This window comes from Hyla sarda, unplaced genomic scaffold, assembly GCF_029499605.1.
Source record: "Hyla sarda isolate aHylSar1 unplaced genomic scaffold, aHylSar1.hap1 scaffold_2584, whole genome shotgun sequence".
NCBI classification, from domain to species: domain Eukaryota; kingdom Metazoa; phylum Chordata; class Amphibia; order Anura; family Hylidae; genus Hyla; species Hyla sarda.
The window spans coordinates 1-24995 of NW_026609273.1; the positions used below are offsets into that span (position 1 = coordinate 1).

At 45.7% G+C, this 24995-nt stretch overlaps 7 non-coding genes and 3 pseudogenes across 7 annotated transcripts; all 10 read left to right on the forward strand.

Annotated features, from left to right (window-relative positions):
• On the forward strand, positions 1-150 carry LOC130324082 (U2 spliceosomal RNA; annotated as a pseudogene; the record flags this gene model as incomplete).
• A 2080-nt stretch (positions 151-2230) lies between these two features.
• Positions 2231-2421, forward strand: LOC130324073 (U2 spliceosomal RNA). Its single transcript, XR_008869215.1, has one exon. It is a non-coding gene; the product is annotated as a U2 spliceosomal RNA (small nuclear RNA).
• A 2081-nt stretch (positions 2422-4502) lies between these two features.
• LOC130324087 (U2 spliceosomal RNA) lies at positions 4503-4693 on the forward strand. The gene has a single exon (XR_008869223.1). It is a non-coding gene; the product is annotated as a U2 spliceosomal RNA (small nuclear RNA).
• Positions 4694-6775: 2082 nt separating this feature from the next.
• LOC130324088 (U2 spliceosomal RNA) lies at positions 6776-6966 on the forward strand. Its single transcript, XR_008869224.1, has one exon. It is a non-coding gene; the product is annotated as a U2 spliceosomal RNA (small nuclear RNA).
• Positions 6967-9054: 2088 nt separating this feature from the next.
• On the forward strand, positions 9055-9245 carry LOC130324089 (U2 spliceosomal RNA). Its single transcript, XR_008869225.1, has one exon. It is a non-coding gene; the product is annotated as a U2 spliceosomal RNA (small nuclear RNA).
• A 2082-nt stretch (positions 9246-11327) lies between these two features.
• On the forward strand, positions 11328-11518 carry LOC130324090 (U2 spliceosomal RNA). The gene has a single exon (XR_008869226.1). It is a non-coding gene; the product is annotated as a U2 spliceosomal RNA (small nuclear RNA).
• Positions 11519-13602: 2084 nt separating this feature from the next.
• On the forward strand, positions 13603-13820 carry LOC130324084 (U2 spliceosomal RNA; annotated as a pseudogene).
• A 5389-nt stretch (positions 13821-19209) lies between these two features.
• Positions 19210-19395, forward strand: LOC130324081 (U2 spliceosomal RNA). Its single transcript, XR_008869221.1, has one exon. It is a non-coding gene; the product is annotated as a U2 spliceosomal RNA (small nuclear RNA).
• A 2094-nt stretch (positions 19396-21489) lies between these two features.
• Positions 21490-21704, forward strand: LOC130324085 (U2 spliceosomal RNA; annotated as a pseudogene).
• A 1341-nt stretch (positions 21705-23045) lies between these two features.
• On the forward strand, positions 23046-23233 carry LOC130324083 (U2 spliceosomal RNA). Its single transcript, XR_008869222.1, has one exon. It is a non-coding gene; the product is annotated as a U2 spliceosomal RNA (small nuclear RNA).
• The last annotated feature ends 1762 nt before the right edge of the window (positions 23234-24995 follow it).

Genomic DNA, 24995 nt, shown 5'->3' on the forward strand with positions numbered 1-24995 from the left:
GTTCTTATCAGTTTAATATCTGATACGTCCCCTATCTGGGGACCATATATTAAATGGATTTTTGAGAACGGGGGCCGATTTCGAAGCTTGCTTCCGTCGCCCTATGCATTGACCCGATATGGCAGTATCTTCGGGTACAGTGCACCACCCCCTTACAGGGTTAAAAAGAAAGATTCCTACTTTCATTGCTACCTGCTTGCTAGCTAGCCAGCCCTGTGGGCCTTGCTGCTGCTGCAGCCAAAAAACAAAAGGTGGTGCTGCTGCTGCTTCTGCTGCTTCTGCTTCTGCTTGTGTCTGGCCCCTGTTGGAGCGTCCAGGCACAGGACTTCTGCTGCTGCTGACTAAATGGCCTCCTTAATTGGATCATTTGAGTAGCCAGCACACCTGTGCAGGTAGGGCATGACATGATAGGCAGCTGCCTTGATAGCGGGTGGGTGCTGAATGTTCCTAATTGACAAAATAAGATTAATGCTTATGAAGAAATATAAAATCTCATCCCTTCCCCAATATCGCGCCACACCCCTACCCCTTAATTCCCTGGTTGAACGTGATGGACATATGTCTTTTTTCGACCGTACTAACTATGTAACTATGTAACATAACATGGGGGGGGGGGTCTCCTGGCTGTTCACACAGGTGTGTCATTGCTGTACATTGACCATGCATTGCTTCTGTGGTATTGCAAAGGCAAAGACAAATGCTTCCAGCCATCCATTGCACTAATGGATTGGTCATCAGCTGGCTGTCTATGTCCCGCATCAATATAGACCAAAGTACAGAGGGTTAGGCTATGCTATTGTGCACCTACCTGATGCATCAGAAGGTGCGAGGCCCTTGCTAAATTCTGTGCACAGACTTTGAGATCTATGCTTTAGACTGTATCTAAACCTGCTCCAACATGGACTGACATTCTGGCCTACTTTCAGCCGATGCGACTTGTCTGTCGCTGAACAGTCGCTTTTTATGTATTCAGCACCTATGTATAATGTTGTAAAAATGCTCTAGAAGCTAAAGTCGCAGAAATGTCACACATATTTGGCCTGCAACTTTCTGTGCGACAAATTCAGACAGGAAAAATCAGTATAAATCCTTAGAAAATTATCCCCCAGTGTCTCCATCTGCTGGCGGTATTGAATAAGCATTGCTGCACTGATGGGGTATGCATTAGACGAAAAAAAAGAAGAAAAAGAAGAATAATACGCCCAGAAAAGAGGCGAAAAGGAGAAAAACGTAAAAAAACGTGAAAAAAAAGTAAGAGGAAGAGAAGGGAAAAAAAGGTGGAAATGGGTTTAAAAGTGATTTCGGCGGAGAAATATATATATATATATATATATATATATATATATATATATATATATGCGCACACACACACATAGATATAAACGTATTCTCCGTTGAGATATTGCAGCCGCTGCTGTGTCCAGGCCCAGGAGCCTTAGCACTGTGCTGTGATGTCACTCAATACCACTGACATCACTAGGTGTAAACAACATCTCTCCTTTGCTGTGTATGTGACTATGGAGCTGTTTGGTGATGTCGTCTATTACGGCCTTCATAGAAGCAACAGGAGATTGTTGCATCCATCTTGAACCCTCAGAACTACAGTGCTATGATGTCACTCACTTCCACAGGCCTTGCAGAGTGTAAACAACAACAACCCAGCTTTGTTGTGTATGTAACCAAAGGGATTTGTGATGTCACCTAGAACCTTCACAGCAGCGACAGCTTTATGAGGAGCATCAGCACTGCTCTGCCTGAGCAGAACCATCACCGCCATAGGTTGTCAAATAACCCGGATTTAACCCACACAGGTAAGTCCAATGGGGTGCAGGCATGTCCTCTATGCTTACAGCTTCCCGTGGGTGTTGGTTTGATACCGTTTGGGGACAGCCAAGGAGGCATCTGCAGGCAACAAAGGTAGGTGTGTGCTTGTGTGTGTGTTTCCTATGCAGATCCTAAGCCCAGTGTCACATGCAAGTAGGAGGAGTAAGAAGGGTTCCTGGCAAATCCGGGTTATGGATTGCATTTAAAAAGGCCCCGTGGGAGTGCAATGGGCCCCTGTCTTGCTGCTTAGCAATAATGGTATGGGTTTAGGTTCTGCTGTGTGTACTGGTGGTTGACTGCCCCCCAGCCCAGAGTGTGCATGGAAAATTGTCTGGCAGCCTCCCTGACAGCAAGCAGTGATAGTGCCCATGAAGGGGACCTTGTTGGGCCCGCCCCTTTCACGGTTATCGCTTCTCGGCCTTTTGGCTAAGATCAAGTGTAGTATCTGTTCTTATCAGTTTAATATCTGATACGTCCCCTATCTGGGGACCATATATTAAATGGATTTTTGAGAACGGGGGCCGATTTCGAAGCTTGCTTCCGTCGCCCTATGCATTGACCCGATATGGCAGTATCTTCGGGTACAGTGCACCACCCCCTTACAGGGTTAAAAAGAAAGATTCCTACTTTCATTGCTACCTGCTTGCTGGCTAGCCAGCTAGCCAGCCCTGTGGGCCTTGCTGCTGCTGCAGCCAAAAAACAAAAGGTGGTGCTGCTGCTGCTTCTGCTGCTTCTGCTTCTGCTTGTGTCTGGCCCCTGTTGGAGCGTCCAGGCACAGGACTTCTGCTGCTGCTGACTAAATGGCCTCCTTAATTGGATCATTTGAGTAGCCAGCACACCTGTGCAGGTAGGGCATGACATGATAGGCAGCTGCCTTGATAGCGGGTGGGTGCTGAATGTTCCTAATTGACAAAATAAGATTAATGCTTATGAAGAAATATAAAATCTCATCCCTTCCCCAATATCGCGCCACACCCCTACCCCTTAATTCCCTGGTTGAACGTGATGGACATATGTCTTTTTTCGACCGTACTAACTATGTAACTTTGTAACATAACATGGGGGGGGTCTCCTGGCTGTTCACACAGATGTGTCATTGCTGTACATTGACCATGCATTGCTTCTGTGGTATTGCAAAGGCAAAGACAAATGCTTCCAGCCATCCATTGCACTAATGGATTGGTCATCAGCTGGCTGTCTATGTCCCGCATCAATATAGACCAAAGTACAGAGGGTTAGGCTATGCTATTGTGCACCTACCTGATGCATCAGAAGGTGCGAGGCCCTTGCTAAATTCTGTGCACAGACTTTGAGATCTATGCTTTAGACTGTATCTAAACCTGCTCCAACATGGACTGACATTCTGGCCTACTTTCAGCCGATGCGACTTGTCTGTCGCTGAACAGTCGCTTTTTATGTATTCAGCACCTATGTATAATGTTGTAAAAATGCTCTAGAAGCTAAAGTCGCAGAAATGTCACACATATTTGGCCTGCAACTTTCTGTGCGACAAATTCAGACAGGAAAAATCTGTATAAATCCTTAGAAAATTATCCCCCAGTGTCTCCATCTGCTGGCGGTATTGAATAAGCATTGCTGCACTGATGGGGTATGCATTAGACGAAAAAAAAGAAGAAAAAGAAGAATAATACGCCCAGAAAAGAGGCGAAAAGGAGAAAAACGTAAAAAAACGTGAAAAAAAAGTAAGAGGAAGAGAAGGGAAAAAAAGGTGGAAATGGGTTTAAAAGTGATTTCGGCGGAGAAATATATATATATATATATATATATATATATATATATATATATGCGCACACACACACATAGATATAAACGTATTCTCCGTTGAGATATTGCAGCCGCTGCTGTGTCCAGGCCCAGGAGCCTTAGCACTGTGCTGTGATGTCACTCAATACCACTGACATCACTAGGTGTAAACAACATCTCTCCTTTGCTGTGTATGTGACTATGGAGCTGTTTGGTGATGTCGTCTATTACGGCCTTCATAGAAGCAACAGGAGATTGTTGCATCCATCTTGAACCCTCAGAACTACAGTGCTATGATGTCACTCACTTCCACAGGCCTTGCAGAGTGTAAACAACAACAACCCAGCTTTGTTGTGTATGTAACCAAAGGGATTTGTGATGTCACCTAGAACCTTCACAGCAGCGACAGCTTTATGAGGAGCATCAGCACTGCTCTGCCTGAGCAGAACCATCACCGCCATAGGTTGTCAAATAACCCGGATTTAACCCACACAGGTAAGTCCAATGGGGTGCAGGCATGTCCTCTATGCTTACAGCTTCCCGTGGGTGTTGGTTTGATACCGTTTGGGGACAGCCAAGGAGGCATCTGCAGGCAACAAAGGTAGGTGTGTGCTTGTGTGTGTGTTTCCTATGCAGATCCTAAGCCCAGTGTCACATGCAAGTAGGAGGAGTAAGAAGGGTTCCTGGCAAATCCGGGTTATGGATTGCATTTAAAAAGGCCCCGTGGGAGTGCAATGGGCCCCTGTCTTGCTGCTTAGCAATAATGGTATGGGTTTAGGTTCTGCTGTGTGTACTGGTGGTTGACTGCCCCCCAGCCCAGAGTGTGCATGGAAAATTGTCTGGCAGCCTCCCTGACAGCAAGCAGTGATAGTGCCCATGAAGGGGACCTTGTTGGGCCCGCCCCTTTCACGGTTATCGCTTCTCGGCCTTTTGGCTAAGATCAAGTGTAGTATCTGTTCTTATCAGTTTAATATCTGATACGTCCCCTATCTGGGGACCATATATTAAATGGATTTTTGAGAACGGGGGCCGATTTCGAAGCTTGCTTCCGTCGCCCTATGCATTGACCCGATATGGCAGTATCTTCGGGTACAGTGCACCACCCCCTTACAGGGTTAAAAAGAAAGATTCCTACTTTCATTGCTACCTGCTTGCTGGCTAGCCAGCTAGCCAGCCCTGTGGGCCTTGCTGCTGCTGCAGCCAAAAAACAAAAGGTGGTGCTGCTGCTGCTTCTGCTGCTTCTGCTTCTGCTTGTGTCTGGCCCCTGTTGGAGCGTCCAGGCACAGGACTTCTGCTGCTGCTGACTAAATGGCCTCCTTAATTGGATCATTTGAGTAGCCAGCACACCTGTGCAGGTAGGGCATGACATGATAGGCAGCTGCCTTGATAGCGGGTGGGTGCTGAATGTTCCTAATTGACAAAATAAGATTAATGCTTATGAAGAAATATAAAATCTCATCCCTTCCCCAATATCGCGCCACACCCCTACCCCTTAATTCCCTGGTTGAACGTGATGGACATATGTCTTTTTTCGACCGTACTAACTATGTAACTATGTAACATAACATGGGGGGGGGTCTCCTGGCTGTTCACACAGGTGTGTCATTGCTGTACATTGACCATGCATTGCTTCTGTGGTATTGCAAAGGCAAAGACAAATGCTTCCAGCCATCCATTGCACTAATGGATTGGTCATCAGCTGGCTGTCTATGTCCCGCATCAATATAGACCAAAGTACAGAGGGTTAGGCTATGCTATTGTGCACCTACCTGATGCATCAGAAGGTGCGAGGCCCTTGCTAAATTCTGTGCACAGACTTTGAGATCTATGCTTTAGACTGTATCTAAACCTGCTCCAACATGGACTGACATTCTGGCCTACTTTCAGCCGATGCGACTTGTCTGTCGCTGAACAGTCGCTTTTTATGTATTCAGCACCTATGTATAATGTTGTAAAAATGCTCTAGAAGCTAAAGTCGCAGAAATGTCACACATATTTGGCCTGCAACTTTCTGTGCGACAAATTCAGACAGGAAAAATCAGTATAAATCCTTAGAAAATTATCCCCCAGTGTCTCCATCTGCTGGCGGTATTGAATAAGCATTGCTGCACTGATGGGGTATGCATTAGACGAAAAAAAAGAAGAAAAAGAAGAATAATACGCCCAGAAAAGAGGCGAAAAGGAGAAAAACGTAAAAAAACGTGAAAAAAAAGTAAGAGGAAGAGAAGGGAAAAAAAGGTGGAAATGGGTTTAAAAGTGATTTCGGCGGAGAAATATATATATATATATATATATATATATATATATATATATATGCGCACACACACACATAGATATAAACGTATTCTCCGTTGAGATATTGCAGCCGCTGCTGTGTCCAGGCCCAGGAGCCTTAGCACTGTGCTGTGATGTCACTCAATACCACTGACATCACTAGGTGTAAACAACATCTCTCCTTTGCTGTGTATGTGACTATGGAGCTGTTTGGTGATGTCGTCTATTACGGCCTTCATAGAAGCAACAGGAGATTGTTGCATCCATCTTGAACCCTCAGAACTACAGTGCTATGATGTCACTCACTTCCACAGGCCTTGCAGAGTGTAAACAACAACAACCCAGCTTTGTTGTGTATGTAACCAAAGGGATTTGTGATGTCACCTAGAACCTTCACAGCAGCGACAGCTTTATGAGGAGCATCAGCACTGCTCTGCCTGAGCAGAACCATCACCGCCATAGGTTGTCAAATAACCCGGATTTAACCCACACAGGTAAGTCCAATGGGGTGCAGGCATGTCCTCTATGCTTACAGCTTCCCGTGGGTGTTGGTTTGATACCGTTTGGGGACAGCCAAGGAGGCATCTGCAGGCAACAAAGGTAGGTGTGTGCTTGTGTGTGTGTTTCCTATGCAGATCCTAAGCCCAGTGTCACATGCAAGTAGGAGGAGTAAGAAGGGTTCCTGGCAAATCCGGGTTATGGATTGCATTTAAAAAGGCCCCGTGGGAGTGCAATGGGCCCCTGTCTTGCTGCTTAGCAATAATGGTATGGGTTTAGGTTCTGCTGTGTGTACTGGTGGTTGACTGCCCCCCAGCCCAGAGTGTGCATGGAAAATTGTCTGGCAGCCTCCCTGACAGCAAGCAGTGATAGTGCCCATGAAGGGGACCTTGTTGGGCCCGCCCCTTTCACGGTTATCGCTTCTCGGCCTTTTGGCTAAGATCAAGTGTAGTATCTGTTCTTATCAGTTTAATATCTGATACGTCCCCTATCTGGGGACCATATATTAAATGGATTTTTGAGAACGGGGGCCGATTTCGAAGCTTGCTTCCGTCGCCCTATGCATTGACCCGATATGGCAGTATCTTCGGGTACAGTGCACCACCCCCTTACAGGGTTAAAAAGAAAGATTCCTACTTTCATTGCTACCTGCTTGCTGGCTAGCCAGCTAGCCAGCCCTGTGGGCCTTGCTGCTGCTGCAGCCAAAAAACAAAAGGTGGTGCTGCTGCTGCTTCTGCTGCTTCTGCTTCTGCTTGTGTCTGGCCCCTGTTGGAGCGTCCAGGCACAGGACTTCTGCTGCTGCTGACTAAATGGCCTCCTTAATTGGATCATTTGAGTAGCCAGCACACCTGTGCAGGTAGGGCATGACATGATAGGCAGCTGCCTTGATAGCGGGTGGGTGCTGAATGTTCCTAATTGACAAAATAAGATTAATGCTTATGAAGAAATATAAAATCTCATCCCTTCCCCAATATCGCGCCACACCCCTACCCCTTAATTCCCTGGTTGAACGTGATGGACATATGTCTTTTTTCGACCGTACTAACTATGTAACTTTGTAACATAACATGGGGGGGGGTCTCCTGGCTGTTCACACAGATGTGTCATTGCTGTACATTGACCATGCATTGCTTCTGTGGTATTGCAAAGGCAAAGACAAATGCTTCCAGCCATCCATTGCACTAATGGATTGGTCATCAGCTGGCTGTCTATGTCCCGCATCAATATAGACCAAAGTACAGAGGGTTAGGCTATGCTATTGTGCACCTACCTGATGCATCAGAAGGTGCGAGGCCCTTGCTAAATTCTGTGCACAGACTTTGAGATCTATGCTTTAGACTGTATCTAAACCTGCTCCAACATGGACTGACATTCTGGCCTACTTTCAGCCGATGCGACTTGTCTGTCGCTGAACAGTCGCTTTTTATGTATTCAGCACCTATGTATAATGTTGTAAAAATGCTCTAGAAGCTAAAGTCGCAGAAATGTCACACATATTTGGCCTGCAACTTTCTGTGCGACAAATTCAGACAGGAAAAATCAGTATAAATCCTTAGAAAATTATCCCCCAGTGTCTCCATCTGCTGGCGGTATTGAATAAGCATTGCTGCACTGATGGGGTATGCATTAGACGAAAAAAAAGAAGAAAAAGAAGAATAATACGCCCAGAAAAGAGGCGAAAAGGAGAAAAACGTAAAAAAACGTGAAAAAAAAGTAAGAGGAAGAGAAGGGAAAAAAAGGTGGAAATGGGTTTAAAAGTGATTTCGGCGGAGAAATATATATATATATATATATATATATATATATATATATATATATATATGCGCACACACACACATAGATATAAACGTATTCTCCGTTGAGATATTGCAGCCGCTGCTGTGTCCAGGCCCAGGAGCCTTAGCACTGTGCTGTGATGTCACTCAATACCACTGACATCACTAGGTGTAAACAACATCTCTCCTTTGCTGTGTATGTGACTATGGAGCTGTTTGGTGATGTCGTCTATTACGGCCTTCATAGAAGCAACAGGAGATTGTTGCATCCATCTTGAACCCTCAGAACTACAGTGCTATGATGTCACTCACTTCCACAGGCCTTGCAGAGTGTAAACAACAACAACCCAGCTTTGTTGTGTATGTAACCAAAGGGATTTGTGATGTCACCTAGAACCTTCACAGCAGCGACAGCTTTATGAGGAGCATCAGCACTGCTCTGCCTGAGCAGAACCATCACCGCCATAGGTTGTCAAATAACCCGGATTTAACCCACACAGGTAAGTCCAATGGGGTGCAGGCATGTCCTCTATGCTTACAGCTTCCCGTGGGTGTTGGTTTGATACCGTTTGGGGACAGCCAAGGAGGCATCTGCAGGCAACAAAGGTAGGTGTGTGCTTGTGTGTGTGTTTCCTATGCAGATCCTAAGCCCAGTGTCACATGCAAGTAGGAGGAGTAAGAAGGGTTCCTGGCAAATCCGGGTTATGGATTGCATTTAAAAAGGCCCCGTGGGAGTGCAATGGGCCCCTGTCTTGCTGCTTAGCAATAATGGTATGGGTTTAGGTTCTGCTGTGTGTACTGGTGGTTGACTGCCCCCCAGCCCAGAGTGTGCATGGAAAATTGTCTGGCAGCCTCCCTGACAGCAAGCAGTGATAGTGCCCATGAAGGGGACCTTGTTGGGCCCGCCCCTTTCACGGTTATCGCTTCTCGGCCTTTTGGCTAAGATCAAGTGTAGTATCTGTTCTTATCAGTTTAATATCTGATACGTCCCCTATCTGGGGACCATATATTAAATGGATTTTTGAGAACGGGGGCCGATTTCGAAGCTTGCTTCCGTCGCCCTATGCATTGACCCGATATGGCAGTATCTTCGGGTACAGTGCACCACCCCCTTACAGGGTTAAAAAGAAAGATTCCTACTTTCATTGCTACCTGCTTGCTGGCTAGCCAGCTAGCCAGCCCTGTGGGCCTTGCTGCTGCTGCAGCCAAAAAACAAAAGGTGGTGCTGCTGCTGCTTCTGCTGCTTCTGCTTGTGTCTGGCCCCTGTTGGAGCGTCCAGGCACAGGACTTCTGCTGCTGCTGACTAAATGGCCTCCTTAATTGGATCATTTGAGTAGCCAGCACACCTGTGCAGGTAGGGCATGACATGATAGGCAGCTGCCTTGATAGCGGGTGGGTGCTGAATGTTCCTAATTGACAAAATAAGATTAATGCTTATGAAGAAATATAAAATCTCATCCCTTCCCCAATATCGCGCCACACCCCTACCCCTTAATTCCCTGGTTGAACGTGATGGACATATGTCTTTTTTCGACCGTACTAACTATGTAACTATGTAACATAACATGGGGGGGGGTCTCCTGGCTGTTCACACAGGTGTGTCATTGCTGTACATTGACCATGCATTGCTTCTGTGGTATTGCAAAGGCAAAGACAAATGCTTCCAGCCATCCATTGCACTAATGGATTGGTCATCAGCTGGCTGTCTATGTCCCGCATCAATATAGACCAAAGTACAGAGGGTTAGGCTATGCTATTGTGCACCTACCTGATGCATCAGAAGGTGCGAGGCCCTTGCTAAATTCTGTGCACAGACTTTGAGATCTATGCTTTAGACTGTATCTAAACCTGCTCCAACATGGACTGACATTCTGGCCTACTTTCAGCCGATGCGACTTGTCTGTCGCTGAACAGTCGCTTTTTATGTATTCAGCACCTATGTATAATGTTGTAAAAATGCTCTAGAAGCTAAAGTCGCAGAAATGTCACACATATTTGGCCTGCAACTTTCTGTGCGACAAATTCAGACAGGAAAAATCAGTATAAATCCTTAGAAAATTATCCCCCAGTGTCTCCATCTGCTGGCGGTATTGAATAAGCATTGCTGCACTGATGGGGTATGCATTAGACGAAAAAAAAGAAGAAAAAGAAGAATAATACGCCCAGAAAAGAGGCGAAAAGGAGAAAAACGTAAAAAAACGTGAAAAAAAAGTAAGAGGAAGAGAAGGGAAAAAAAGGTGGAAATGGGTTTAAAAGTGATTTCGGCGGAGAAATATATATATATATATATATATATATATATATATATATATATATATATGCGCACACACACACATAGATATAAACGTATTCTCCGTTGAGATATTGCAGCCGCTGCTGTGTCCAGGCCCAGGAGCCTTAGCACTGTGCTGTGATGTCACTCAATACCACTGACATCACTAGGTGTAAACAACATCTCTCCTTTGCTGTGTATGTGACTATGGAGCTGTTTGGTGATGTCGTCTATTACGGCCTTCATAGAAGCAACAGGAGATTGTTGCATCCATCTTGAACCCTCAGAACTACAGTGCTATGATGTCACTCACTTCCACAGGCCTTGCAGAGTGTAAACAACAACAACCCAGCTTTGTTGTGTATGTAACCAAAGGGATTTGTGATGTCACCTAGAACCTTCACAGCAGCGACAGCTTTATGAGGAGCATCAGCACTGCTCTGCCTGAGCAGAACCATCACCGCCATAGGTTGTCAAATAACCCGGATTTAACCCACACAGGTAAGTCCAATGGGGTGCAGGCATGTCCTCTATGCTTACAGCTTCCCGTGGGTGTTGGTTTGATACCGTTTGGGGACAGCCAAGGAGGCATCTGCAGGCAACAAAGGTAGGTGTGTGCTTGTGTGTGTGTTTCCTATGCAGATCCTAAGCCCAGTGTCACATGCAAGTAGGAGGAGTAAGAAGGGTTCCTGGCAAATCCGGGTTATGGATTGCATTTAAAAAGGCCCCGTGGGAGTGCAATGGGCCCCTGTCTTGCTGCTTAGCAATAATGGTATGGGTTTAGGTTCTGCTGTGTGTACTGGTGGTTGACTGCCCCCCAGCCCAGAGTGTGCATGGAAAATTGTCTGGCAGCCTCCCTGACAGCAAGCAGTGATAGTGCCCATGAAGGGGACCTTGTTGGGCCCGCCCCTTTCACGGTTATCGCTTCTCGGCCTTTTGGCTAAGATCAAGTGTAGTATCTGTTCTTATCAGTTTAATATCTGATACGTCCCCTATCTGGGGACCATATATTAAATGGATTTTTGAGAACGGGGGCCGATTTCGAAGCTTGCTTCCGTCGCCCTATGCATTGACCCGATATGGCAGTATCTTCGGGTACAGTGCACCACCCCCTTACAGGGTTAAAAAGAAAGATTCCTACTTTCATTGCTACCTGCTTGCTGGCTAGCCAGCTAGCCAGCCCTGTGGGCCTTGCTGCTGCTGCAGCCAAAAAACAAAAGGTGGTGCTGCTGCTGCTTCTGCTGCTTCTGCTTCTGCTTGTGTCTGGCCCCTGTTGGAGCGTCCAGGCACAGGACTTCTGCTGCTGCTGACTAAATGGCCTCCTTAATTGGATCATTTGAGTAGCCAGCACACCTGTGCAGGTAGGGCATGACATGATAGGCAGCTGCCTTGATAGCGGGTGGGTGCTGAATGTTCCTAATTGACAAAATAAGATTAATGCTTATGAAGAAATATAAAATCTCATCCCTTCCCCAATATCGCGCCACACCCCTACCCCTTAATTCCCTGGTTGAACGTGATGGACATATGTCTTTTTTCGACCGTACTAACTATGTAACTTTGTAACATAACATGGGGGGGGGGGTCTCCTGGCTGTTCACACAGATGTGTCATTGCTGTACATTGACCATGCATTGCTTCTGTGGTATTGCAAAGGCAAAGACAAATGCTTCCAGCCATCCATTGCACTAATGGATTGGTCATCAGCTGGCTGTCTATGTCCCGCATCAATATAGACCAAAGTACAGAGGGTTAGGCTATGCTATTGTGCACCTACCTGATGCATCAGAAGGTGCGAGGCCCTTGCTAAATTCTGTGCACAGACTTTGAGATCTATGCTTTAGACTGTATCTAAACCTGCTCCAACATGGACTGACATTCTGGCCTACTTTCAGCCGATGCGACTTGTCTGTCGCTGAACAGTCGCTTTTTATGTATTCAGCACCTATGTATAATGTTGTAAAAATGCTCTAGAAGCTAAAGTCGCAGAAATGTCACACATATTTGGCCTGCAACTTTCTGTGCGACAAATTCAGACAGGAAAAATCAGTATAAATCCTTAGAAAATTATCCCCCAGTGTCTCCATCTGCTGGCGGTATTGAATAAGCATTGCTGCACTGATGGGGTATGCATTAGACGAAAAAAAAGAAGAAAAAGAAGAATAATACGCCCAGAAAAGAGGCGAAAAGGAGAAAAACGTAAAAAAACTTGAAAAAAAAGTAAGAGGAAGAGAAGGGAAAAAAAGGTGGAAATGGGTTTAAAAGTGATTTCGGCGGAGAAATATATATATATATATATATATATATATATATATATATATATGCGCACACACACACATAGATATAAACGTATTCTCCGTTGAGATATTGCAGCCGCTGCTGTGTCCAGGCCCAGGAGCCTTAGCACTGTGCTGTGATGTCACTCAATACCACTGACATCACTAGGTGTAAACAACATCTCTCCTTTGCTGTGTATGTGACTATGGAGCTGTTTGGTGATGTCGTCTATTACGGCCTTCATAGAAGCAACAGGAGATTGTTGCATCCATCTTGAACCCTCAGAACTACAGTGCTATGATGTCACTCACTTCCACAGGCCTTGCAGAGTGTAAACAACAACAACCCAGCTTTGTTGTGTATGTAACCAAAGGGATTTGTGATGTCACCTAGAACCTTCACAGCAGCGACAGCTTTATGAGGAGCATCAGCACTGCTCTGCCTGAGCAGAACCATCACCGCCATAGGTTGTCAAATAACCCGGATTTAACCCACACAGGTAAGTCCAATGGGGTGCAGGCATGTCCTCTATGCTTACAGCTTCCCGTGGGTGTTGGTTTGATACCGTTTGGGGACAGCCAAGGAGGCATCTGCAGGCAACAAAGGTAGGTGTGTGCTTGTGTGTGTGTTTCCTATGCAGATCCTAAGCCCAGTGTCACATGCAAGTAGGAGGAGTAAGAAGGGTTCCTGGCAAATCCGGGTTATGGATTGCATTTAAAAAGGCCCCGTGGGAGTGCAATGGGCCCCTGTCTTGCTGCTTAGCAATAATGGTATGGGTTTAGGTTCTGCTGTGTGTACTGGTGGTTGACTGCCCCCCAGCCCAGAGTGTGCATGGAAAATTGTCTGGCAGCCTCCCTGACAGCAAGCAGTGATAGTGCCCATGAAGGGGACCTTGTTGGGCCCGCCCCTTTCACGGTTATCGCTTCTCGGCCTTTTGGCTAAGATCAAGTGTAGTATCTGCATTTGGTCTGGTCGGAAGGTGTCTGTGGTACCCCGCTTCTCGGCCTTGGGGGATTGTCTCTCCTTACGGAGGGACTTCACCCCCTTGCTGCTATTGGGGAGCGGGCTTAGTCCACAGACAACGGGTTGCGATCCCCCTGTCTCTGGGACCTTGTGTCTCAGAAGGCATTTTCGGTACGTTGAGCGTTACCTGTAGCTTCGGAAGCACCTAGGGTACCCCCGACCTCTGCCTTGGGTAAGGGTTCCGCTTTTATAGCGGGATTCCGAGCCCCTGCTGCTATTGGGGAAGGGGCTTAGTCCCTGGGTGTGGAAGATGCCGTTCTCCTGGGCTTTCCCCTCTGGGGAAATGTCGATGCGAAATACCATCCGCATAGAGGTGTCGGAGAGCCATCGTCAGTTGAAGAACCTCCGCTTCATTGCGGAGGTGATTCTTCTTGACTACTTCCGCCTCAATAGGGAGGACATCCTGTGTCTAAATGACCAGGAAAGCCGTGGCCTGTATACCGTCACCTTCACGGCCACGGCGTGTTGCGATAACATCTATGCAACCTTGTCTGGTGCGGACCAGAGGGACGATCGACTCGACGGTCTTTCGTTCCAGTTCCTCTATGGTGAGGAACATATACCGTTGGTGGTGGCTATGCACAGCCCTCATGTGACCACGGAGGATATAGCCACTTTTCTTCGACGATACTGCGAAGAGGTGCGATTCGCAAACAAAATCTTGAACTCCGTGCGGTTCTGGAACGGCAAGAGGAAGTTCTGGGTCAAGCTCCGTAAGGATCCCGGTGGTATTGGGGGTCTTTGCCATCCGCCCCCAAATTTTGCCATCGGGAGAGTTCGGGGCTTCCTGTTCTATCCTCAAATGCCTATGTATTGCCGAAATTGCTTGAGGTTTGGCCACACCCAGGAGACCTGCGGCGCGGAGCGTGTGATTCGCTGCAATAGGTGTGGCCAAGAAGGTCACATAGCCTCAAGATGTAGCCATACGATAAGGTGCAACCTCTGCGGAGAGGAAAATCACGATTTTAATTCCTGTCCCCATAAAGCAAAAACTACGATGGGTGGGTCAAGGCTGGGCCCACCCAAAGAGGGGACAGGACAAAAGACGTCCTTTTTTAAGATGCCCAAACCCCAGATGGCAGGTACTGATGGGTCCAGGCCCAAGACCTCTGGTGCTCCATCGGGGGGCCCACCGGTTGTAGTGCTAGGGGGAGGCCATGGGGATTCCACGAAGCCCGGGCGGGTGATCGAGTTTACTGCCCGGGAAATTGAAAGACGTCGATCGACTTCCTACCTGGCTCAAGAGCCCGCCAAAACTTCTGAAGGGGGCTCACCTGTGGCGGGTGGCAGCCGACGGGCCTCGGTGGGGGCAGAGGTGGACCCAAAATTGCAGCATAAGCCAGGTACTGGCTTGGCCCAGGGTCGCCCTGCTCCGGACGAAGAGGCCCCGGTGAAAGCCCGCCGGAAGGGGAGCCAGGTGGCCAGGTCTGAGCCCGGTCCTGTTACTCCGCCTATACAGGACAGGGCCAAGAAGACAAGTGGCGCCAAACCAGGGTTTGCTGCCCCGCCAGCAGTGGACCCGGTGGGTAAAACTGGCCATCGTCGATCGATGGGGAAGTTGGAGCAACAGTCCTCAGCAACGCTTGCTGGGGAACAAGCGATGAAAACTTCCCAAGGTAGCGGCAAAGGTTCCGGAAAAGAGGCCTCACAGGCCCCTGTGCAGCAGTTCCAGTCGTCAAAAGATGAAAGAAGACGCAGATCCATCAGCCGGGGGCCAGAGATTACATCGAGTGAGAGCAACACAGAGGATATGGACAGCAGTGTGACATTTAAAAGACAAAGAGAAGAAGAAGAGGAAGACATTCAAAGGAAAGCGGCGTGCCGTAGTTCGGACGAGAGCGAGCTCAGGGTCGGGGCATCATCGATCTCAAGCTCCGACCCTCAGAACATCAAGGAGCTGATGACCCCGCAGGCGGGGGATGACGGTACGCAGCTTATTATTGACTTTGATTCTCCAAGCACGGACTCTCCATAAACTATGCCTATCCCTGTAAAAATTGCCTCACTCAATGTGAGGTCCTTAAAGAGCCCTGATCGCAGGGCTGCTTTATTTTCTTATCTAGAGACATGTGACTTTGACCTTTGCCTGCTACAAGAATGTGGAATCCCTAGTAAAATGGACTATAAAGACTTAAAAGAAGACTGGAAGCTGGGCCCATCCATATGGTCCGGTGCAAATGACTGTCGTTCTGTGGGTGTTGGGCTGCTCTGCCGAGGCCAGTCCTTTTCTATTCATACAGTAACTGAGATTGTGCCTGGCAGAGCTCTTTTAATTCATCTATATTTTAATGGACTTTTAATTCGTGTTTTAAATGTGTATGCCCCTCCTGATAAACAGGAGCGGGCAGAACTATTTGAAATTTTACCACTGTTTTGTGTTGGGTCTTCCCCCCTGCTGGTGGGAGGTGATTTTAACTGCATACGTGATGGGGAACACCGGCAGGGTGGGGATATTAATCGTAAAGACCGCACTTCTTACCTGCTTAAAAATTTTATTGATGATTTTAATTTGAAAGATTGCTGGAAGGATCTCTTGCCGGAGGACCCGGGCGCCACATGGTCCAATGGAAGAGTGAGCTCCAGAATCGATTTTATTTTTTCCTCTAGAGCTTTTAAACCCCTGAAATGCACGCTCGAGCAGAATATCTTCTCTGATCATAAGCTCCTCTTGGTGGGCCTGGAGCTAGAGGGGGAGCAAAAAGCAAAAAGGGGCCTCTGGAGATTAAACACCACACTCCTAGAGGACCCTGAGATAAAAGAGGAGTTTGTGCGGACCTACCAATGCTGGCAATCACAAAGAAAACCCCATGAGCCTATGCTGCACTGGTGGGAGGGCACCAAATCTAAAATCAGATTTTTTTTTATCAAAGCAGGTAAGAAGAAGGCAAAAATGGAAAAACAGTGGTTTTATGTTCTTAACATGCGTTTAAATGTACTTTTTAAATTGAAAGAAGCTGGTATGGATGTAGAAAATGATATTTTAAACCTTAAAACTGAAATAAAACATGCCATAGAAAAGAAAGGGAAACAAATCATTTTTAACTCACATGTGCAGCACCTGGAGGAGGGCGAGAAATGTTCCCGTTTCTTTTTTAAAAAAGTGATGAATAGGAGGGATATCATCCAAAACCTTGAGGGTGAATCCACTCCAAAAGGCATGTTAGATGCAGTTTTTAACTTCTACCAGCTTCTTTTTAATAAGAAAGATCTTAATCCATCCTTTTTAGAACATGTTCTTAATTCCCTTGATTTTAAGCTAGATGTTTTAGACCAGGAGGTTTTATCCCGTGATCTTAACTTAGATGAACTTTTATTTGTTTTTAAAAGTTTTTCTAGTGGGAAGGCCCCTGGGGAAGATGGTTTACCCATCGAATTTTATTTAGCTTTTTGGGATATTTTAAAGGATGATATGGTTTTATTGTATAAAGAAACTTTTATTGTTAATGAACTTCCCCCTTCCTGGAGGAGGGGGATTGTATCATTACTTTTTAAAAAGGGTGAAAAGGATATGCTAAAAAATTGGCGCCCCATCACACTTTTAAATGTCGATTATAAAGTTTTAGCCAAGTTATTAGCTGTCCGTTTTAAACCTTTTATTCATAAATTAATTCACCCAAATCAGGTTTGTGGGGTACCTGGAAGGTCTATAGCTGAATCCCTAAATATTTTAAGAGATGTTTTATGGTATTTTAAGGATAGAAATCAAACTGTAGCAATTTTATCCTTAGACTTTGAAAAAGCCTTTGATAGGGTCTCCCATGAATACCTGTTTTTAGTTCTTAAAAAGATGGCAGTGCCTGAAACGATTTTAAGCCGAATCATGCTTTTATACCGATCCTGTTTTAGTCAAGTCTCTGTTAATGGCTTTTTAACCAGCGGTGTTCCTCTTTTATCAGGTGTCAAACAGGGCTGCCCCCTGTCCCCACTCCTTTTTATTTGCGCAATCGAACCACTGATGGCCCTCCTCAGAAAAGACCGGGTAGTAAGAGGCGTACCGATACCTGGTGGAGGAGGGACCCATCTAAAGGTGTTGGGGTACATGGATGATGTCACCATACTGTGCCCGGACTCTCCATCCATGAGGGGGGCATTGAGGAACACCAGCTATTTCTGCGAGGTCTCTGGTTTTAAGCTAAACACAGATAAATGTGACTGTTTTTATATTGGCTCCTGGGATTCATCCATCACCCCAGGAGTTACAATGCAACAGGATCAAATTAAAGTTTTAGGTATTGTTTTTAACCAGGTCAATGATGGGAGCCCTAACTGGGATTCAGCTATAGCTAAGATGGAGAAGAAGATTTTAATGTGGAATCTTAGAAACCTTACCATGGAGGGGAAGATTTTAATAATAAAGATGGTTTTACTCCCTATTATGCTATACATTGCCATGGTATTTCCTCCATCTATTTTATACATTAAAAAAGTAACTAGAATTGTTTTTACTTTTTTATGGGGTTCAAAAATGGAGAAATTAAAGCGTGATTTTATGTACAAAAGTAAAGATAATGGCGGGAAAGATGTTCCTAACCTTTTTACTTTCTTTTACATAAAGTATTTCTGTTTCTGTTTTAAAATTATTAAATCCGATGGCATTTTTAGCTGCTTTTTAAGGTACGCTGCGGGCATGGTTTTTAAAAAATGGTTGCGCATCCCTCTGAACGCTCCGGTGCTTCTGTGTCCCCCAAAACATTATGTGGTGTTGGAAAAGACAGTCAGGCTCCTAGGTCTCCAAGATTTGGAGTCTGACATACTGGGGGACCAGAGAAAGGTATCAAAGGTCCTCAGGCGGAGTGAGGTTACCCTGGCAGTGTCCAATTTCACACAGGCAAGATCCAAAAAGGTATGGCGGAACGTGTACGGGAAGTTTCTGGCGAATGTACACAGGGATCTTGCCTGGGCAATCGTCCACCAGTGCCTCCCTACTCGTGAGTTCCAGCACAGGCGAGGACTGGTGGCGAGAGCCAAGTGCCCGAGAGATGGCTGCGGAGTGGACGAAACGGTGCTGCACATATTTTGGAACTGCCCTTTTGCACGGGAGCTTTGGAGGAAGGTAGGCCCACTTTTGAAGTGGGCCTGCGGCCTAAAAGATTTTAATCACGAATGTGTCTTTTACGGTCTTTTTAACTGCCCCAATTTTAAACAGCAGATGATCTGCTGGATGATTATTAATTGTTTTAAAAATGCCATCTGGAAAGTTAGGAACATCTTACTTTTTAAACATGATTTTATTGATGTTAAAAACTGTATAAAGCTGGCCCTGAGTGAGATGTACATCTATTACCTAAGAGACAAGAAACAGTTGGGGGCCAGCGAGGCAGCATCCATGTGGTGTCTGCCTCTATGGAACGAAATAACAATATAATCAGTTTTTATGACATTTGTATAATGTTTTATCCTGCCATTTTTATTTTTTCTCCTTTTATTACTGGTTTTATTATTTGTATTTTAAAACTTTTGTGAACCTTTTATTATTTTGCATTTTAAATTTTGTATGGTTTCTTATTTATTCAATAAAATTTTGTTGAAACCTTATCTGTTCTTATCAGTTTAATATCTGATACGTCCCCTATCTGGGGACCATATATTAAATGGATTTTTGAGAACGGGGGCCGATTTCGATGCTTGCTTCCGTCGCCCTATGCATTGACCCGATATGGCAGTATCTTCGGGTACAGTGCACCACCCCCTTACAGGGTTAAAAAGAAAGATTCCTACTTTCATTGCTACCTGCTTGCTGGCTAGCCAGCTAGCCAGCCCTGTGGGCCTTGCTGCTGCTGCAGCCAAAAAACAAAAGGTGGTGCTGCTGCTGCTTCTGCTGCTTCTGCTTCTGCTTGTGTCTGGCCCCTGTTGGAGCGTCCAGGCACAGGACTTCTGCTGCTGCTGACTAAATGGCCTCCTTAATTGGATCATTTGAGTAGCCAGCACACCTGTGCAGGTAGGGCATGACATGATAGGCAGCTGCCTTGATAGCGGGTGGGTGCTGAATGTTCCTAATTGACAAAATAAGATTAATGCTTATGAAGAAATATAAAATCTCATCCCTTCCCCAATATCGCGCCACACCCCTACCCCTTAATTCCCTGGTTGAACGTGATGGACATATGTCTTTTTTCGACCGTACTAACTATGTAACTATGTAACATAACATGGGGGGGGGTCTCCTGGCTGTTCACACAGGTGTGTCATTGCTGTACATTGACCATGCATTGCTTCTGTGGTATTGCAAAGGCAAAGACAAATGCTTCCAGCCATCCATTGCACTAATGGATTGGTCATCAGCTGGCTGTCTATGTCCCGCATCAATATAGACCAAAGTACAGAGGGTTAGGCTATGCTATTGTGCACCTACCTGATGCATCAGAAGGTGCGAGGCCCTTGCTAAATTCTGTGCACAGACTTTGAGATCTATGCTTTAGACTGTATCTAAACCTGCTCCAACATGGACTGACATTCTGGCCTACTTTCAGCCGATGCGACTTGTCTGTCGCTGAACAGTCGCTTTTTATGTATTCAGCACCTATGTATAATGTTGTAAAAATGCTCTAGAAGCTAAAGTCGCAGAAATGTCACACATATTTGGCCTGCAACTTTCTGTGCGACAAATTCAGACAGGAAAAATCAGTATAAATCCTTAGAAAATTATCCCCCAGTGTCTCCATCTGCTGGCGGTATTGAATAAGCATTGCTGCACTGATGGGGTATGCATTAGACGAAAAAAAAGAAGAAAAAGAAGAATAATACGCCCAGAAAAGAGGCGAAAAGGAGAAAAACGTAAAAAAACGTGAAAAAAAAGTAAGAGGAAGAGAAGGGAAAAAAAGGTGGAAATGGGTTTAAAAGTGATTTCGGCGGAGAAATATATATATATATATATATATATATATATATATATATATATATATATATATATGCGCACACACACACATAGATATAAACGTATTCTCCGTTGAGATATTGCAGCCGCTGCTGTGTCCAGGCCCAGGAGCCTTAGCACTGTGCTGTGATGTCACTCAATACCACTGACATCACTAGGTGTAAACAACATCTCTCCTTTGCTGTGTATGTGACTATGGAGCTGTTTGGTGATGTCGTCTATTACGGCCTTCATAGAAGCAACAGGAGATTGTTGCATCCATCTTGAACCCTCAGAACTACAGTGCTATGATGTCACTCACTTCCACAGGCCTTGCAGAGTGTAAACAACAACAACCCAGCTTTGTTGTGTATGTAACCAAAGGGATTTGTGATGTCACCTAGAACCTTCACAGCAGCGACAGCTTTATGAGGAGCATCAGCACTGCTCTGCCTGAGCAGAACCATCACCGCCATAGGTTGTCAAATAACCCGGATTTAACCCACACAGGTAAGTCCAATGGGGTGCAGGCATGTCCTCTATGCTTACAGCTTCCCGTGGGTGTTGGTTTGATACCGTTTGGGGACAGCCAAGGAGGCATCTGCAGGCAACAAAGGTAGGTGTGTGCTTGTGTGTGTGTTTCCTATGCAGATCCTAAGCCCAGTGTCACATGCAAGTAGGAGGAGTAAGAAGGGTTCCTGGCAAATCCGGGTTATGGATTGCATTTAAAAAGGCCCCGTGGGAGTGCAATGGGCCCCTGTCTTGCTGCTTAGCAATAATGGTATGGGTTTAGGTTCTGCTGTGTGTACTGGTGGTTGACTGCCCCCCAGCCCAGAGTGTGCATGGAAAATTGTCTGGCAGCCTCCCTGACAGCAAGCAGTGATAGTGCCCATGAAGGGGACCTTGTTGGGCCCGCCCCTTTCACGGTTATCGCTTCTCGGCCTTTTGGCTAAGATCAAGTGTAGTATTTGCTTGCTTGATCTGGCTGGAAGGTGCCCGGGGTACCCGCTCCTTTTCCCTGGGGGATCGTTCCATCTTTTGGTGGGACTAAACCCCCTTGCTGACATCAGGGTAGCGGCTTAGTCCCTGGGCAACGAGGAGCGATCACCACCTACCTGCTTGCAGTAGGGGAGGTGTTTTATTCTGCGATGGAGGAGGCTGGCAAGACAGAAGATCCTGCTGTAGGTGTACCTAGCTACGCCAGACTACGAAATGGAGTTCGTGTTACTCTTTTGGACCCTGAGAAGAAGGAGAGAGGCTTATTTTTCGTAGTTGAAGAGATTTTGTTCAAGCTCTTTGAGCTGAAGAAGGAACAGATATTATCCATGCTGGAATTTCCAAGAAGTGGTATCTATGACGTGGTTCTGGTTTCGGAGGAGGACTGTGGTATGTTCTGCAATAAAGCATTGCTGTGGAAGTCGCACCCTGTGTTGGGAGGGGTAGAGATTACTCCCCATTTTCCGACGCAGGAAAGACTTCTAACTGTAAGGATGTACAGTCCGTATATCCCAGAAGAGGAGATTGTTTTGTTCCTTTCCAGATTCTGTGAGGAGGTGAAGCCAAAAGGCAAGATATATAATCAATTCGGTCTTTGGACGACGAAGTGGAAATTTCAAGTAAAGTTTCAGAAAGCACCTGATGGAAGGCTAATGTATCCGCCTGGTCGTTTTAAGATTGGTACAGTTAATGGGGACCTGTTCTTTTCTGGCATGGACGACTTTTGTCGAAAGTGTAAGAAGTACGGGCATAGGAAAGATTTCTGCGACATCTTGTGGTGCTATAAATGTCAAGGAGAAGGCCATGAACCAGAAGCATGTAAAGAAAAGAAAAAATGTCACCTATGTGGTGATGAGGGGCATCTGGTAGGCACGTGTCCTAAGAGGAAGAAGAAGAAGAAGGAGGGTATGAAAAGAAATAGAGAGGAGGAAATTGAGGTGAGTGAAGAACCGGAAGGGGAAGAAGCTCCAACTAGAAAAGTGGTGGAGGAGAAGAAAAGGAAAGAAAATGAAGAAGATGAATTTATACCGGTAAGGTATGGAGGCTCTCTTGATGTTGTTTTCGAGAGTGTGACAAATAAAGAGAAAAAGGCCTTTGACAAGGATTTGGGTAGTCTAAAAGAAAGATTGGGATATAAAATCAATGAAGCAAGGGATAAAGTTTATCGTTCGTTTCACGCAGATGTGGATAGATTTGTGGAAACATACAAAGTTCCGGCGTGGCTGGCGGTTCCAGCTAAAAGTGAGATGCAGAGAGGTGCAATAACTTGTGGTTTCCTAGAGTTCTTGATGGTTTTTGCATGGAGAAGAGGAATGACCTTTTGGTAATCCTCTTTGGTGAAATATTGCATGGTTAGTTTTGGTTAAATATTTTTTTATGTTTTAAATATGGTTTCTTTTATTGTTAAAAAAGATAAAGAAATAAAGAAAAACGGGTTTTCCTGATGATGAACAAAAAAATCAAGCTCAAATAAGAACTTAGAGCTCTGATGGAGTTCTGAGGGTTAACTTAAAAAAAAAAAAATCTGTTCTTATCAGTTTAATATCTGATACGTCCCCTATCTGGGGACCATATATTAAATGGATTTTTGAGAACGGGGGCCGATTTCGAAGCTTGCTTCCGTCGCCCTATGCATTGACCCGATATGGCAGTATCTTCGGGTACAGTGCACCACCCCCTTACAGGGTTAAAAAGAAAGATTCCTACTTTCATTGCTACCTGCTTGCTGGCTAGCCAGCTAGCCAGCCCTGTGGGCCTTGCTGCTGCTGCAGCCAAAAAACAAAAGGTGGTGCTGCTGCTGCTTCTGCTGCTTCTGCTTCTGCTTGTGTCTGGCCCCTGTTGGAGCGTCCAGGCACAGGACTTCTGCTGCTGCTGACTAAATGGCCTCCTTAATTGTATCATTTGAGTAGCCAGCACACCTGTGCAGGTAGGGCATGACATGATAGGCAGCTGCCTTGATAGCGGGTGGGTGCTGAATGTTCCTAATTGACAAAATAAGATTAATGCTTATGAAGAAATATAAAATCTCATCCCTTCCCCAATATCGCGCCACACCCCTACCCCTTAATTCCCTGGTTGAACGTGATGGACATATGTCTTTTTTCGACCGTACTAACTATGTAACTATGTAACATAACATGGGGGGGGTCTCCTGGCTGTTCACACAGGTGTGTCATTGCTGTACATTGACCATGCATTGCTTCTGTGGTATTGCAAAGGCAAAGACAAATGCTTCCAGCCATCCATTGCACTAATGGATTGGTCATCAGCTGGCTGTCTATGTCCCGCATCAATATAGACCAAAGTACAGAGGGTTAGGCTATGCTATTGTGCACCTACCTGATGCATCAGAAGGTGCGAGGCCCTTGCTAAATTCTGTGCACAGACTTTGAGATCTATGCTTTAGACTGTATCTAAACCTGCTCCAACATGGACTGACATTCTGGCCTACTTTCAGCCGATGCGACTTGTCTGTCGCTGAACAGTCGCTTTTTATGTATTCAGCACCTATGTATAATGTTGTAAAAATGCTCTAGAAGCTAAAGTCGCAGAAATGTCACACATATTTGGCCTGCAACTTTCTGTGCGACAAATTCAGACAGGAAAAATCAGTATAAATCCTTAGAAAATTATCCCCCAGTGTCTCCATCTGCTGGCGGTATTGAATAAGCATTGCTGCACTGATGGGGTATGCATTAGACGAAAAAAAAGAAGAAAAAGAAGAATAATACGCCCAGAAAAGAGGCGAAAAGGAGAAAAACGTAAAAAAACGTGAAAAAAAAGTAAGAGGAAGAGAAGGGAAAAAAAGGTGGAAATGGGTTTAAAAGTGATTTCGGCGGAGAAATATATATATATATATATATATATATATATATATATATATATGCGCACACACACACATAGATATAAACGTATTCTCCGTTGAGATATTGCAGCCGCTGCTGTGTCCAGGCCCAGGAGCCTTAGCACTGTGCTGTGATGTCACTCAATACCACTGACATCACTAGGTGTAAACAACATCTCTCCTTTGCTGTGTATGTGACTATGGAGCTGTTTGGTGATGTCGTCTATTACGGCCTTCATAGAAGCAACAGGAGATTGTTGCATCCATCTTGAACCCTCAGAACTACAGTGCTATGATGTCACTCACTTCCACAGGCCTTGCAGAGTGTAAACAACAACAACCCAGCTTTGTTGTGTATGTAACCAAAGGGATTTGTGATGTCACCTAGAACCTTCACAGCAGCGACAGCTTTATGAGGAGCATCAGCACTGCTCTGCCTGAGCAGAACCATCACCGCCATAGGTTGTCAAATAACCCGGATTTAACCCACACAGGTAAGTCCAATGGGGTGCAGGCATGTCCTCTATGCTTACAGCTTCCCGTGGGTGTTGGTTTGATACCGTTTGGGGACAGCCAAGGAGGCATCTGCAGGCA